This window comes from Callospermophilus lateralis, unplaced genomic scaffold (genome assembly GCF_048772815.1).
Source record: "Callospermophilus lateralis isolate mCalLat2 unplaced genomic scaffold, mCalLat2.hap1 Scaffold_93, whole genome shotgun sequence".
Taxonomy (NCBI): domain Eukaryota; kingdom Metazoa; phylum Chordata; class Mammalia; order Rodentia; family Sciuridae; genus Callospermophilus; species Callospermophilus lateralis.
The window spans coordinates 1,706,936-1,725,341 of record NW_027517451.1 but is presented as its reverse complement, the minus strand read 5'-3'; the positions used below and the strand labels follow the sequence as shown (position 1 = coordinate 1,725,341).

Genomic DNA, 18,406 nt, shown 5'->3' with positions numbered 1-18,406 from the left:
TGTGCCTATTTGAAAGTAGGAAGGAGCACAATTGGAGGTCTCCTCAGCTTTGTAATCATGACTGCACCTGTCTGTGTAACTGAGATCAGGGATGGTCACCCTTCCAGAGTGCATCCAATATAAGGCATCATCATGTCTTTTGAAAAAGGAATTGGGCATCTTAAACTAACTTCAATTTTAAGAGCATAATATGAAAAGAAAGAGACAATAACTGGCTGGTTAACTCAATTCACCTTTCTAAATTATGCTACTGTAGATTCTAGGGAAAGACTTGGAGAGAAGCTGTCATAAGAAAAAAAAATTCAAGGTAAACATTATGTCTTACAGTAATTAGTATCTATGTGTACTGTACTAAGCTATTCACTAAGCAAGAAACTTATGGTTTCCATTTTGTAATCCTTGGACATTCAGGCACATTCCTTACCCTGAGAAATTTTTTTAAAGTTTATTTACATGTTATGTAATTTACTATGTGAATTGTATGTATTTATAAATCCTCCTTCCCATGGAAAATTATGAGGAATGTATAATATTTGTCAGAGTACTACTGCTGTGGATGTGGAGACACAGGGTAGATATTTAGCAGGAGCTGTGGCTAGCAGGGACAGAGGGAGCGAAGAATGGTGCAGGAAGAGGCTTCAGGAGCAAAGTGCTTGACTCACCTTGGCCATTTGAGCCTGAACCCCACTAGCCTTCAGGGCCGACACAGCTTTCTGAGCTGCTGCAGGACTGTCGAAGTCAACAAACCCATAACCTGAAATGCAAAACACAGTTTTTATTAAGTCATTACTTTATGATTATGTGAAAAGTAGAAGAATGACTCCACTTTGTCTCCACTCTGACAAAAGAAACGGAAAACCCCATGAGAGGACACAGGTGTTCACAGCCACAGTACAGTGACATCCTTAATTCTTCCTCCTGGTGGTCACTCTGAGCTGGACAAGCCTCCCTTCCCAGTGTGTGTACCGTGTGGAGAGGAGAACTGGCTTTGTTCCATGCAAGATCTTCTTAGGTGTCCTATTGTTACTATGAAAACAATGACATCTCAGCTGCCAACCAAAGTTAGAAAAGGTGGGGAGGGGGCAGGAAACAACTTCAGAGAAATATTGCTTTTAATGATGTGGTAATGAAGATAAGAGCCATTCCACTGGGCTGACAAATGACAGCAGCAAAAATTATGTTGTTTCTTCTTCTTTATATTTTTGGTACTGAGTATTCAACTCAGGGATGCTTTACTACCGAGCTACATCTCCAGGCCTGCCCTCGCAACCTTTTATTTTTTTTGAGACAGTTCTAAGTTGCTTAGGTCCTTGCTAATTTTCTGAGGTTGGCCTTGAACTTGCAATCCTACTGCTTCAGCCTCCGAAGTTGCTGGGATTACAGGTGTGCGCCTCCATGCCTGGCAAAATGTATGTTTATTCTGTAGAATCTTACTTTCAAAATTAAAAAAAGTACCATCATTAGATACCCAAAATATAAGATAATCTAAACTTTGGTAATTGGCTAAAAGTACTATTTACCTAAAACACAGCTTATTGTATCTCTTCAAAAGAAAGAGGGAAAGAAAACGCCTCCAGACACCTAAAATATTTGGAGCAGTTCATGCCCTAAAGTCTAAAACCAAAATGCAACATACACACACAAAAACAAATAACCACCTATAAGAGGTTGTGGTCTAAAGCTTATTTATCCATAGGTTCACATTTTTAACAAGCTGGTCATCTGTTTTCTCAGGCCTCAAGAAATCATAGCAGAAAATTAGGCAAAAAGGGGTTCTGATGAGGATAGGGCTACAAAGCAAGCACATGGATGGAGGCACCTAGCCGTGAAAAACCACAACAAGCAATAAAAGAGAAAAGTTGAACAAACAGCAGGACTTCCACAGCATACGAGCAAGCAGCCCCATTAATCTCAACAGATCCTGAGAGCATGGCTGTATTAAAACAGAGAATTGTAGATTTTCATTCAGTCTGATAACTCCATTATACTTAGTACACTGTTTAAAGGAACAGGACTCCAAGTGAAGTACCAGAGTCTCCCTTGGAACTCATATCAATTATTACAAAATTAATTTCAAAGTAAGTACATTTTAAAAAAGGAAAGTACCATGTGGAGGTTGTGTGAAAGTGGAGGTTGTGTGGAAGTGGAGTCAGTCTGTCACTGATTTCCACATATTATGAAGAAATGGTACATAATTGAGATAGCATGGTACTAGTGTCAAAATAGACAAACACACAGCAACGTGGTCAAAGATAAAGCCTCAGAAACAGTCCAGTTTGTAGCACTGGTACCCAGAATATTGCCTGGTAACAAAATAAGTTGTAATGAAATAGAGTAGACAGACTATCGATTACAGAGAGATGTTTCAGGAGAGATGAATGTTAATGCAGCTTCCTTGTAGTACTTAGAATTGGACTGAAATTATGCCCAATTTGATTTAGACAATAGTGAAACAGCCAGGTTGAGGAAAAGAAGAGGAGGCTGATCGAGGCCAAAGCAGAGGATGCTACTCAACTGCCAGGTTAGAGATCAGGTTAAACGTATTTTGGGTGTTATTGAGAAATTTGCTGTTACTGCTTACTTATCGTATTCTGAGGATGGATGCACATGCATGTGTGCACTCTTCAGCAGGTCATAAATGAACACATGGCCACGACAATCAAATGACATTGCTTCTACGAGTGGATGTTTAAAGTTTTCCACCAATTTTGCTATTTGCAATAAATAGCAATAAGCAGGTCATCTCAATTTCTGCTTCTATCTTAGTTTTTCCTGTTGGTCTGATTATTATATATATCTCCAACCTCTTGGTCTGATCTGCCCTCACTCTTTTTGATTACAAGTGTGTATGTTCTGGTCCATGTGCAGCCATGTATGAATGATCAGATACATAATCAATCCTTTGGAAGTTCTGCCCTGAACTGCCACATAGAATGGTGTGGGTAAATCTTCAAATCTCTCTTGTTGGCCAAATTCTGACAGAAACTGAAGCATTAAACAATTGAATTTTCAATAACTAAGGCAAGTGTTATTCAGATTTAATATATTCCTTAGCTTAATTTTGTCCAAAGAGGCTCCAAAATATGATTTATGACAAAATGACCTATGACCTTTTATGAATTTTTATTTCCATGCATATAATTCTCATATTTAATCTCTAAAAATTAATATATAATACAAGCAACATTCATTTATACTAATGCTCTATAATCTCATGTATTAATTTATCTATATCCACCTCTCAATCTATCTATCCTATATTTATCTACCTACCTACCTATCATTGTAAGTTGCTTTGGGTAGCATGCCATCTAACATTATTATGAGCTAAATTACATGTTATTTCTTATTTGTCTTAACATTATTAACATTTTCCCCCCATAAACTCTCTCATTCTGGTTTCCTATTCTTACCTCTACCTCCTTTCCAAGGTGTCTGCTGGCATCAAGTCCTGTGAGGTTTGCTCAAGGCAGAGCGCCCTGCAGGGTCTCATCACCGCCCACACAGTGGTAGTGTCTCCCCAAGCCCAGGTGAAGGAAAGCTCTCCAGTGGACTTATACATAAAGTCAGTTCTGAATTACAACCTCCCTTTCTTTGGAAGCCCCATTAGCCTCTTCACTTATCTGTGGACCCATTCCAAATATTAGGGCTGTGCATTATAAAAATATGGGAGATGTAGCATTAATTTGTACCCATACCCTTTCTAAATCAGGATGGGCACTTAGTAGAGTGGTGGCTTCCAGGGAATAGGCTGTCAATGGAGAAGAGTATACAGTGGTGGTTTTGCAACCAGAGGACTCTGGGTCCTCTCCCTCACTTTACTAGGGCAGCTCTGCTTTGCAGCAAACTGAACTGCTTTGTAAGATTTCTTGTTAGGCCAGGAAGAAAAGGAGGGGAGGTAGGATAAGGCCAAAACCATTATCTACTGAAATGTCTCTCTTGGTTTGAAACTGTTGAGATCAGTTTCCTGTTTTATGCTGGCAAGTCTACTTTTCTTTATAAAACCAAAATATTTTGTGTGTGTCTGTTCTCCCAAATAATTTATAAGTGTTCAGTAAGACAAATCGTGGCAACTAAGTGTATGTATTTGAGTCTACAAGTTAACTCTCTCTAATTTATTTTAAATATTTATGGGGTACTACTCTACATAAAGCACAGTCCCAACGCAAAACTGCCTTAATGTGCCATGTTGATTAAACATGGGCTTAGATATTTGTCACAATAGCTCCTTTAAATCTAGGCACTTTGAAGAAGAGACAGAAATACAATGAACCACTTCAAGTCTAGATTAAAGGAAATGGCTGGCTTAAGAGGAGGGTGCATTTATGTTCTTCGCCTTTTTCAAATTGTACTAAGCCACTGCCCCGTCACCACTACTTGAAAAACAAGGGTCTAATTAATGAGGAGATTTGCCTTCTCTGCCTATTCCTGTCAACCTTATTTCAATTCATGGGGTCAGTAGTTAGGTTCAAAATCAGCTGACTCCATTCTTTCCTTTTCCTAGAAATCACATGCCTATTGTTAAGATGCTGGATCATTAAAAGTCAGAAGCACAGAGCATCCGAGCTGCCTACTGCAGATGCCTCCTCTTCCAGCTCATGGAGTTGGATGAGCTCATCCTAATTACACGGAAAACTGAAGGTCAGTGCATCAAATTAATGCAGCAGCATATTTCAAAGGGGTGCATGACCTCCCCTCCCCATAACAATTTGGTCAGTGAAAATGGTTCTCTCCTCCCTGCTGCCAATATTGTCAACAGGCATTCAGCAGAGAACAATTGGGAGTATTGAAACATGTAATTAAGTACTGCTTAAAACTACTCTATTCTAATTAATAGAGCCAATTTGCACAATATGTAATCTTTTCAGTTCTTTAGTACAGTCCAATGGTCTTCAGTAAGCAGCTCTAATCTCCTCAGGCTCAAGAAAGAAAAGCTATTTTCTAAACTCTACTCCCCTTTTAAAAGTAGGGGCTAAATGCCAACTAGTATTTTGCATGTTAACTCTACTGGCGCCAAATCTGGAAATCTGGCAAACTGGAAGTTGCTGTTGAGTTTCCAGCCAAAACCCAAACCAGGGACAAAACAAATGTAAGCAGTGTGATAATGTTGTGCAAGACAGAAACTGGGTGTCACATGAGATTTGATTTTGAATGAAATGGGGGGTAATCTGGTAACCTAAGATCAGATTCAAAATTCCATCATTTCAAAGTTATGATTTAGCAAATATTCAGCCCTGAAAACATACCTTTGCATTTGTTTGTTGTCTTATCCAAAATTGCCTTTGTGGAAACTATTTTCCCATATCTGAAAAAGAAAGGAAAAATGTTATAAAGAAGAACTCTTATTAATGTCTAAATCTAAATAACACGCATACTTTTCAAACACCTGCAACTTTAAAGTACAAAATATTCTTTATTAAGCGGCAAGCTGTGGAAATTCCAAATTCAATACTTAACTAAAAACAGGGAATGGCCAGTCTTCCCTTCGGAATCTTTGGGTTACAGTTTGATGTTTAGCTTTGACGAATGGGTACTTATCTGACAATCTTGATATAAAAACACAGGAAATGTATTCTGTGAAAGTATTTTCTTCTACCAACACTATGTCTATGGTCAAATACAAGTCTGTACAATTATTAAAGTTCTATGACCTGCACAGCTTTTATGAAATAATAATGGTGGAGAGCTGCTGCATTCTTCTATGCCTGGTGATTCCACAGCCAGTGCTGCACGGATCATCACAGAGGGCTGGTGGGCCTGTGTGTAAGTTTAACACACTTAACGATAATAAAATAGGTCTTTTCATTTTTACTAAAGACTTCTGTCATTATCCATAAATAATTTACTAATGCTACTTCTAACTCTAATAACAATACAGTACACTAATATGTGTGCATGCAACATGTGTGTAAGAAATGGATAATCAAGAATATAAAAAATGCACCAGGGATTAATCATTCATTTTATGAGGGTGTGTATGAGAAATATGTTCAAATTCCTTAATGTGCTATAGATGTAGGAGGAGATGGAAAAAATGCAGAACACTAAAATTTAGTGCACGCCTACTGAAAATGAAGAAATCGTATAACTTAATTATGTGTATCTCACCTCACACCCTCTGAGAGCACAAACTTTGAGAAAAAACATCATTGACTATGCTTGTCTTCCAAAAAATAGAGGGGAAAAAAATCTTTGATTTTTAAGAAATTTTTTTAAGAAGTAGTTTTCAAAGTAAAACTTGGGAAACACATAACTTACTTCATGTATCTGAATTGCAAGTTTCCTCATTTGTACGTGGTAAATTCCAAAATTCTATTTTCTCCCAAGTTAACTTTAAAACAGTTTCACATTTGGTTTCCTATACCTTTCTCATGATTGATTTTTGAGGACTAAAACAAGTTTTTAAATTTCTAGGAAACCTAAGTATCTGTGCAACATGTTAAACCACCTTGAATATTGTAACCATCTATTTTATACACATTGAAAGCAGCTGACATGTATTTATCTGGAAAAAACAAATGGCTTGAGCCACCTCACTCCTCCAGTTAGTTTTCCTTATTTTCATTCTGTCTAATCATGTAGTCAGATGATTACTAACTAGGCATGAAAGTAAAGATAATTTAAGGTTCAAATGTCAATTACAACCGAGAGACATAATGGTGCACAAACAACTTCAATTCCCCTGAATGATATCAGGAGGATCTAAATAAATAATGTAAAATAGTACCTGCAGTAAAAAACAGGGAGAAATTATATTAAATTATGCAAACTCACAAGAGTATGACCCTGCAAATATCCAAAGATATGATGTTCCCCAAGGAGAAGAGAGTTATGTAAATTATCAATCACAATATTAAATTGGAAGGGGATGATTTGATATAGGTTAGGTGTGCTGTGTGGAATATACTCATATGCTCTTGCTAAGAAAAATAACCTGGGTGGTGTTTGAGAGATAAGAGGAAACAATAATTTTAATGTAAACTTTTAAGTTTGTTAATTCAATCTGAATACTAAATCACCTTTAGAACTTAAGGGGGCAACAACCATCTAGTTCTAGTTGGTAAGATACTGACATCATAGTGAGAGTCCTGTCATAACCAAAATTCCTTTTATAGAGAAAAGTAAGGATATTTTAAATTTATAAATAAAAATGTTGATAAACATAGTCTGTGTCAAAAGTTTAAAGCAATTTGCCTGAATCTTGCATATGTCCTTAGCAAACTGAAAGAGAGATAGAAGTGGCTATTTCAATGAAATTTCTTTGGCAATCTTTCAAAGAAATGAAGAAGCATAACATGAACATTTTGTCAGGCCTCAGGAGTCTTGGTAAATATTATATAAACAATGGCGTTTCAGTATTATCCCCAGTCACAATCACACCAGATGTTACACTTCCAATCCTGAATCCCTGGCACGGAGTAAAAATAAAAGGACAAAATATCTTTCTACTTAGGAAAATAAGGGCAAAAAAAGGCAACTCTTTTGACTATAGTTCAAAGATAGTAGACTAGAGAATTTTCCACTGAATAGACGTGTATTAAAATGTCAAATAATGGCAATGTGGTTTTATTACATCCTGTTTTTTCAAAACTCAGCTAAACTTGAATTTTGCTTCTTTCACAGATTCAAAGAAAAAACAAAAGAAACATAATCTTTACAATAGTTATTGGAAACTTTCTATGAGATTGGAAATGTATTCGCTGTGAAAAAAAATGAGTCACTAAGCCTTCAGACTGCATTCCAAAAGTCTACCAGAGGCACTTCAATCAAGGGTGTGAGAATGTGGCAGCCAGGGCCATTTGGGCTAAAAAGCATGGTACAGAATTATGTTGGTGAATCTAGAGCCCTCCAAATGATCTCCATGTGACCATGGTATTGAGTCATGGAGACATCTATTCACAAATTTAATATTTTTTTCCAAAAAAGGTAGAAAAAGAAAGAGTCCTGAGTTCCCAGTAAGAATGCTAAATGACCCTATCTCCCAATGTAATGCTTCACTTTCATTTCCAATATCAGAGAAGCCTATTGACCTCCGTGGTGTTATCCTTCTCGCTGCTCATGCAGTACTTTCTTTAATCTCTCGGATCAAAGATTGGTCAATAAAAATCATCTCTGCTTTTTTGAGGAGCAAACAAACTGCACTCCATCCTATGATAATTGTAAGTTTCACAAAATTCCAAGAAAGGAATCCCCATGTGTTGTTATTAAATTACCAAAGGTGGGGAAAAACACCCTAAGATTTCTTTGGCAAGTCCATTTAAAATGCACTGTGTTTTCTAAGTAAGGTGCATATTACTTCTCCTTGGGATTTTTGGTCTGTGTTTTTTTTTCTTTTTCTCCTTCTTCCTAAAAATTTTAAATAAATTTAGAATCAGTGAAAGATCTCTTACCAATGACCCTGAACACTGAAGTCCAATTTTTCTACAGAAAAAAAATTACATGGAGGTGTCATTTTGAAAAAAGAAAATCAATATAAATGACAGCCTCAATATGAACTGCCCTTTGCAATAAAGGAAACATGCCTCGATCCCAAATGAAAAGGACAACTTCTTTGGCGAAAGAGTAGGCCGGTTGTTTTCTCCTTTAAAGTTTGGTCCACTTTGCTAAGTAGTAACAAGTTTTAGTAGAAGCTGGGAATGATATCTAGTTTTTGATAGGACTATGATTAGTCATTTGAAACTAGATGTAATTCATTGACTTATTTCATAATATATTAAGTAATAGCCCCTCCTGCAAGATTCATAGTTCTAAATTATTGCAAAGTTCGCAAATCACTAATTCATTGGGGCATAGTATGCCACAGCCAACCCCATTAAGCACTTAAATATTTATTTCAATTTCCTAATTGCCTATCATAAGACATACATACTGTCTTCTAAACCATGCTTCTTCCATCCCTGTTTTAAGAGATGGGAAATTAACACAGTACAAGTGAACTCTGTGGGGGGTATTGTGAAGGCATACCATCAGAGGAAAATAATGATCAACTTCAAAGATATGGTAGTAAATACCAATTATGGGCAATAGTTACTTTAAATACTACTAGATATTGTATCAGAAGAAAAGTGTGGGTGAAACTATAAAAACTTAGAAAGGCAGTTAAATACCAAGCAGGAGAATTTATTCCCACAGAGACAGAACACATTTTTCATCAAGTTCATGTTTTCACATATTTTGCTTTTCTTTAACAGGGGCACTATCACTGATCTTTTCTGCTTAAACATGTTCTCAATAACTTTCTAGTGTAATAGCAAATCATTATCATCCTCCTATCTTATAGAGCTTTATAAAAACAAATAAAAAGCATTCAGTTTAAAATGACCAGAGGAATAAAAATAAGTTAACACAAGAATTCCTAGCATCTCTAATTTGAAAAAAAAATTGTTCGTTAAAACTTTGGGGATAGGGAGAGGGAGCATGGGAGGAATAGATAAAATCTAAATAGGGCAGAAAGGTGGGAATGGAAGGGAGGGGGCATGGGGTTAGAAATGATGGTGGAATGTGATGGTCATTATTTTCCAATGTACATGTATGAAGATTTGAAATGGTGTGAATATGCTTTGTATACAACCAGAGATATGAAAAATTGTGCTCTATATGTGTAATAAGAATTTAGTGCATTCTGCTGTCATATATAAATTTATAGAAATAATTTAAAAAGAAAATGAAAAAAAATTGAAATTCTAAAAAAAGTTACTGTTATTTAAAAATAAAAAAAATTAACAGGATTGGCTTTGGAATTATACTTAAGCTACCATTCTGGTTTCACAATTAATTTTATACAGTTCTTATACTAATTTGGTTTCTTCTGTAAAATTGGAATTTTTTTTAAAAAATCGTTCTTTGTGACAGACTAAATATAAATAATACATACAAAATGCCTAGAGCTATTCTAGGCTTAATCTTAAGTTCTCTAAAGAATTAACATTTACTGAGCACTTAACCACTGCCAAGCTTTGTTGTTACCACTTTTCCTATCGCTGCTCTTTTAAACTCCAAACTCATCTATAAGATACACATGTGACAGTCACAGTACTTATCTAAAGTTACAGAGTAAGTGGTAGAGGCAGTATTTGAACCCAGCTCTCTTCCTCAAGAGCTTGAATCTTGATCACCACTGTATATTGCCTATCTAGGTAACAGTAACTTCCAACTTGTCAGCTATCATGTGTTTATCACTGTCTTGCATTGGAAGCACCTGAGGTTTGAAATCTCTTAACTGGGAGTCCAAGGCTGCCTTTGGCCTTCACTGGTGATACATATGGGCAGTCCTTTCAATGCTTCTAACTTTATTCTTTATTGAGTAATATGAGTAGCTACCTCTAAATTCTGGAAATGATCACTAAAGATGATGGATATGAATATGCTAACTAATCATGATATTATAAGGGGCATATTTTAGCCTAAAAAAACCTATTGCACTTTGACTTAGTGATCCAAATGTTTTATGATTACATGGTTTTCAGAATTTACTTCCAAATGCAGACGTCTGAAGTTCCTCACCCCTAAATATTTTGTTCTATCACTAAGAATGTACTTTCATAAAAATTCCCAACCTCAATACATTTAAAATCTCCAAATTCTGTGGTCTGTTACTTCTAGCCAAAGTTCAACTAGTCAATGATTATAATTCATTCTACTCTATAATAAAGAGATTTTTAAAAGTTAACTAATTTCAGAGTAAACTGCTTTTTTTAGGAACAATATGCTACATAGGTTCTTAAGACTTGGAAAAGCTTATTAAACCATTTGTTTACAAAATGCCATCATGTTAGAGACAAAGGAAATAGGAAGAGGGCATTGAAGACTACTTATTCATCACTAATCTGACTTGATTGCATGTGTATAAGTTAACCAGGATGATTCAATCCTTGTAGACAATAGCATCTCAAACATGTATATTTTGAATAGCTCAATATAAATACTAACTGCAAAGAAATAAACCAAGAAATACTCAATATGATTTTCTTGTGCATAGTTGTTCCAATATCTTCACCCATGCATTCTCACATTAAAAAATACTTTCTGAACATTTATTGAAACTCTGTGTCAACTGCTGTAAGAGAAATAGATATTCAATATATAAAAATAAAAACATCAAAAATTTTAACATACTTTCAGGCTTTTTGCAGTTTTATACATAGTTTCATTTAATTGCATGAACAAAACTTCATGTCTTACTTTTAAATAATATAATTTTCTAAACATAAAATTGACATATACTTATTACAAAAATATTCATGCAGATGGAGAGTTAAATGAATAAAAATAACTCATCCAGAATCCTACTTAAAATCATTATTATCAGATGGTATATTTTATTAAAATAATGTCTCCTGTGCATTTTTAAACTTGTTGAGATTATTTTGTGGGTTTCCTTTCTTAAGGATAACTAACATGACGTCATTTAGAGGGCTTACATGGAAAGGAAGTAAGATGGAATCAGGGACAAATAACTGACACTGGACATTCTGTCATATTAAAACAAAAGTCATCACTCAAGTCATTTAATACAAGTGGTAATATGCAGAAAATTAATTATTCAAGCATCTTGCAATTAAAAATAAAAAGGACAGTTTATTATCCACTCATCCCCAAACTGGTAAGGGATTACAACCACCTGTTTTCTTACAAAATCCCCTAACTTAAAAATACTTCGCATGAGCTAAAACAGAACAAATTTGGTTAAAACTTTCATTCTGAACAGGTACAGTCTTTTCTTTCAACATATTTGTTTCTTAATGCATAATATTGATAGATAGTGTCAAGATGTTCAATAGTAATTTTCAAACTTCAGTAAGTACACGAAATACCTGTAGATCACATTCAAGAACAGATTCTGATACATTAGATTACCATCGAGTAGAGTCCACATCTCTCACAAGCTCCCAGGTGATAGGGATGCTGCTGCTGATAGAGAGATCATGGTCTCTGGCCAGCTCCAGCAACTCACCCATGTAGAGGTGACTCAGAACCTAGGCTCTGAGTCAGGGAGCACTCTTTGAAATAAGGAAATATATCTGCCTGCTTTATTGTAGGTAATAAAGACTGGTGTGTTGAATGTTTAAAAATTATTTAGAAATCACCGATTGACATATTTTCATTTCCATTATTTTACGGATCTTCATAAGCAGTCTAGTAGGGAATGAGGAGGAGAAGCATCAGGGACAACTAACTCTTCATTATTGAAATCAGAAGTTAACAAAAAAAAAAGATTGTAACATAATGTGAGCTTTTTCAAATAATCAGCAATACATAAGCTTAAAGGGAGGAACTGCCCAATGAACTGTAAGAATTATGACTTCTACACAAGATGCAGAACTAACGTTTTATACCTATTTCTTTCAAAGCAAAGTTTTCATACGATATTAGCAGCCTAAACCTGTGGTTCCGACAGGTGAGTGTAGACATATCCCAGGAGAGTCCATGCCTGGGGCCAGGCACAGATGGCTGTCAGTGATGCTGGTTGGCATTAAAAACCTCATGCAGCATGAGAACCTGAGCAGGATATAATTTAAACCACATTGCAAACAAAATCAAATGGGAAAGAATTTCACTTTTAAATGTTCATTCACTAAAATCAAAAATAAACAAAAACAACCTATCAACATAGCCTCATCATGTTCCCCAGAGGCAAGTGACTATGTCCACACATCAGCATTTAGTTTCAGAGAGAGCTCTGGGAGCCAAGATAATGAACTACCATTAACTATCATCCTGCCCAGAAGCATGGGGATGGGTAAAATGACCTTCTGAAATCCCAGTACTGTTACTTAGGAACCAGTTAGGACTCCTTCAAGACAACCAAGAAATGGTGATAAAGGGTTAGGAGGCAGTGGCTGCCAACAGGCATCATATTTTAACCTACTGTCAGCCACACAAGGATGATACCAAAGAAAATGTCATTTTTTCCAATAACTGGAAATTTCTAAGTCCCCATGAGCCCTAATCCTAGTGGAAGTCATCACATAGTTTCCTACTGGCATGCCAACACTCTCTAGAGAATGTTAGAACCTTTGTGGGTAACTGCACCACATAATAAACTGGCACAGAATTTTTTCACTTGTAGTTTTTACACAAAAAAGTACAGGTTCAAAGGTTTTAAACCATTTCGACAGATCATTTTGCCTTAATGGTTCTAGACAAATAAAACTCATTTTGTGTGAACCTCAGTTATCCAGAAGGGATAGTTTTTATTTTTGCAGTCTATGTTGTAAGGTTTGATAATTTATATTCCATAGATGACTAACTTTCAAAGACTTACAATACCAGATCCTGAACTCTATGGCTAACCATTTCTGGCAGTCTTTATAATGCAGAGCATGAAGAAGATGGAAATCTGGCCAAAAGACTGAATGATTTTGCAAATCTATTACCAACCACTGAAAAGAAGACAAAACAAGAAGAGACAAGCTCAACTATTGATATGACTTCAAGAAAATCTGCATTGTTGACAGAGGAGAGATTTTATTATGGGTATTGTGATGCATTTCTGTGTTTGCAACAGGCTGTCAATTTCCAAGTCAGAATCTATAATTCATAAAAGTTGGAGCAATTGGAGCTCTCTGCCATACCCTTTTATAGGTCCCTCAACTTCCTTTCATGGAATTCAGCAGCTTTTGAGTTTGTACTTGTGAATCAGTCAATGAATTCCCTTCCCCATTCTTCTGTGATAGACCATATGATTTCATGTTGACAGAAACATTATTTTTCCCTCTTTAATACACACAGTACTTTTAAGCTTAGTAACTTACATGTAGTTGGACCTCAGTCGATAGTCATGGAATAAATTTTAAATTAGCTTGGGATTTTTATATATACATTTTCCTTAAGCTAACAGAGGTTCACTAACCCTTTCCCAGACTTTTTTTGGTACAGTTCATATTAGTCATAAGAATAGTGTATTAAAAAAATAAATAACTTTCAAAGGAATATAAGCTTTATTTGTGGAACTGATTTCTCATTGTCTAACCATCTTAAACTAAATAAGCAACTCGGTCTCATGTTTTGGATAGTGAGAGAAGAACAAAGATTCTTAATTATCAAAATTAATATCCCATATACATAAGAGAATTAGAAGCCAGATATGCAATCATGAACTTGAAATATTCTGTTACCTGCTCAACAACAAACTGCAACTCCCCCATTACTAACAATGTTCGTCCATTTGCTCCACAATTATATTAATGGAAGCACAACTTAAGACACACAAGTGCCTAATTACTTATTTTTTAAGTTTGCATGTATTTGAAAAGTATGGATACTGTAGGTAAATGCATGTGCATACAATCAATAAATAAATAACCCTTACAATTTTTATTTTATTTTTCATATGTTATATAACATTTTTCCTATAAGAAATAGAAGCAACTCATCAGAAGATATCAAGATTTATTTTTTAAACAAAGCACTCAGATACTAAAAAACTGAATACTTCATAAAGAAAATAGGTTGCTCTCTCCTAAAATTGCCTCTAATGTTAGCTGAATATTAATAAAATCCATAAACCATTAGTACATTATTGCTGCTTTGTTCTTAATTACATAGACCTTTTATGTTTATTCCTCAGTGAAAATGCATAAAAAAATTAAATCGACTCTAATTGTACTCTCTGAAGATAGCTGGTAAAATCATTTCTAGCAGCTATAAATCAATTGTAGTATTAAAATGACCTGCCAGGTGCATCTTCTGGGTATCAGACTAATTAAGGGAATGTATTAATTGCAACTATTCATCAACACCACCAACGTTGTTAGGTAACCCTTAAAATGAATCTTTTTACCATATTATCTAGCAATAAAATTCCAGTTTTTTAAGATGTGAAGAAAAAAAAAGAGAGAGAGAAAAAAAGCTAGGAGAATAGCTTCTGCTTCTACATTTCAAAAGGTCTTGTACAGAACCTCAGAGTGGACAGAACAGAATTATATCCTACACAAAATCTGTAACTCACCCTCATGCTTGGTTTCAACTATGCTTTATTTTGTTAAATACTTTAATATGTCTTATAAAACCAATTCTCGATGATTAAAACCCAGTTATTTTAATGCTTTTTATCAAATTAACTGCTAATAACAGCATAATTTGGATATACACATTTGTGTCTGGATATTATGCATATATATCCATAATACACTTTATATATATTATATATGTATATAAATATTATATACACACTCACACACACACACACATACACATACACATATTTGTCTTTACATATACAGCAACCACCTTGCTATGGTGTGTGTGTGTGTGTGTGTGTGTGTGTGTGTGTGTGTGTGTCCTTCCCCAGAAGGAAGCCAATTAAGCTGTAATGGTAATTAGCATCAAAAGAATGTCAGAAAAATGTAGGCTTTGATCTTTAAGTAGTAAACTGAGTAGGCTTTTGAAATTAATTTCAAATGATGGCCATATCATTATTACATTTTCCATTCCTCAAAGGAGAAAAGAAATGTAAAATCTAGGAAATTGTTACAAAACAATATGAGTTTTTTCTTTCTTTATAAGCCAAATTCTTAGTGAGCGCTAAGTGACTCACTAGTTCTAAGACCAGCACTAATTCACTTTGTCATTATGGTTAACAGTTTTCTAAGTTTCGATCTCTTTAGTATGCTAAATAATACAAATGAAAAAAATGACAAATTCCAAGCAGTAGAGATGACTATATTCCGTTCTTCTAGTGTAAGTCACTAGGAGAGGTGGTATTGATCCTGAATGTCCCTAATCACCACTTCTAGGAACTGGTTTCAAGCTTCAGAAAATGTGATTCCTTTCAAACCAGGTTTTGACAGCCTGCTCATTTTTGGAGTATCTCTGCTGAAAATCTATTCAACATTTTAAATATGCCAAGTTCACAGGATGGAAAGCAGAGAGGACTTTAAGGTCCTTCTTAACATCCTAGTGCATCTGACCTTCCTGTAGTACCAAAGGACAGAAGCAAGGTCTTTGGAGTCTCAATAGTTAACAGTTCCACATGGTCATGTTCTCAAGAGCACCTAGTGGGACAGTCCCCAACATGGACCACCTCAGCACAAATTGCCTCTCTGTGTTTTGCCTTGGCCTGTCAGCTTACACAAAGCTATACTAAGGAAAAGGAAGTGCCCTCCTTCTCCATGGTTTGATTTTTCTAAGTGGAACAAGAAACTCATTTGTTTAAAAATTGCCCTAAATCTAAAAAGGATCTATTTTACCCCCTGAAATAAACACACTGGAGATAAGAAATGAACAGCTATGTTTGGAAATTCTGGGAGGATGAATAAATTCTTCAGCTCAGCCACGGAGAGGCAAAATCACAAGCCCCATATCAGGAATTGAAGTTGTGAATTCATGCTTATTCTCCATTTCTCAAGGGAGCAAAAAAGGACCCAAGTCTGAAGGGACAGACTAAGCACCTCATAGGAGAGCAGTAGGAGCAGAGCCTCAGGCTAGAGTGCCCGACACTACTGGAAATCGCTGGTGATAGGAAGCTCATTAGTTTAATCATCCCTGTCTGTTGCAAGCAGTACTAGGCATCTGAGTAGTCACTAGTAGCTTTTGAGGGCTAGGTTTCTGGAGTCGGAGCCAGTCAAATTTGAATTTGCCAAAGAAAATATTTAGGCTATTGTATTTCTCTAGTAGCATACAAAAATATGGTGGAGAAGTAACTGAATCCCTACCCACAAACACCTGAAATGTCCTTTGAATTAAACCCTTAAAGTTAACTCAAGAAAAGGAAATGTACAATTTTAATGTTGGTACCACTTCTTAATTATTCAGTATATCAGGCACTTTGAGAACTTTGCAAATGTCAGTGATTACTTTGCAAACGTCACCTATTTATCTTTTTTTTTTATCCTAGTCACCAGAATAGGATAGTGTGAGCTGACATTCGCCAAAGATAAATAATTTACATAAAATTCCAAAATTACATAGAAAAAGGATTTGAAGCAGGTGAGTTTGATAAGATGATGCCTTTAATCAGTAAACTATACTGTTCCTGAATATTCTCATGGAATTTGGAGACATCTCAGTGCATAAATAATAAACATGCACACCTCATTATTTTTTGTCACCACTCTGATTTTTGTTGACTCTACTATGCCCATGAAATGACTGTCTGCTTGGTCTGTGTTTTCTGAATTGCCAGTACATTCCTGGGAGTACACTCCTGATCTCAAGTATTATAAATTCTCATACTTCATGAAGGCACTGCTTCCATTAAACAAAAGTTAAAATCCTTTGTGCATGCCATATTCCCTCACTGAAAAAGTAAATGCTGATTTTCAGATCTTTGTTTACTCACCTGGGTTTTTCTTCATTTTATTTTAGAAATATTTTTCTTTCTAAGTATCAGGGGATACAAAAAATGATCAATTAATAATTATCAGATTGTGAGCCTAAGAAATTTTGCACAGCACCAAAAAGAATATGTAATATGGTTTTCTCCATTTAAAACATCAGTTTGGAACACAAGAAGAGAAGCACAAATTAAGTCCCAGAGACAAAAGCAACACTATTGGAAACTTAAACGACAATAACCACGACTGTTGCACCTGCATGAAGATAAAACACTTTTTTTGAAGGTATAATTGAAACAACTGTCCTCTGTTTCTACATATTAATACTTATGCAAAGAAATAGTTGTTTTTGAAGGTCTCATTCAGAAACAGGGTCAATTCACTTACTGATGCTAATCAAGGAGAATAGAACAGGGAAAAAAAAACAAAGGTTACTTGAACTATGTAACAAATGTGCTTGAATATTTTATTCTGGATAGAGGGATATTGTTTCTATTTACCTTCTTTTGGCAAACTTGAAAAAAAATTGTTTTATGATTTCTCAGACTCATTTATTTCATCTTTGTGGATAATATTTTTGGGGACACAACACAAAAGGAAAGACTTGATTCAGAAAATGCTCACAAGCTATTCAATTTTCCCAGTCAGTCCATTGCTTGACATCTTGGTATTCTCTATGTGGGAATAATTAACTCACTCAAGCTGACATTTTGCATGGCTCCTCATCTTTCTGTGTATATATCAAAGGTGCAATTATCTCTGACAACATTCAAGCTTATAAATATATTTACTGTGTCTCTTCCTTACCTTTGACACAGCACTCACCATCCATTAATCCTCTCAAATCCATATATGTTCAGGCCCTGTCCTTTACCTAAATGATGTAAAACATCATTTTCCAGATATTTTTGCCTCCCTTCTCTCCACTCCATCCATAGGTAAAGAAATTTCTTTGTCAAGCATTTTGATCCTGCTACTTCACTTCTCTGGGTCAGCTACTGGGCCACAAACTCTGAAATTCAAACTTCAATTCTAACAGAAAGCACTATTTTAAGCAGCATCCTTTAGAAGAAAGTTAGCTTTTTGCTCATTGCCCCTACTGTAGCTCCTACAAAATTTTATAACATGTT

General features: G+C 35.3%; 1 pseudogene; it reads right to left on the bottom strand.

Moving 5' to 3' along the window:
- Window positions 1-18,406, bottom strand: part of LOC143388468 (RNA-binding motif, single-stranded-interacting protein 1-like) — a 144,687-nt pseudogene that overhangs the window by 36,641 nt on the left and 89,640 nt on the right.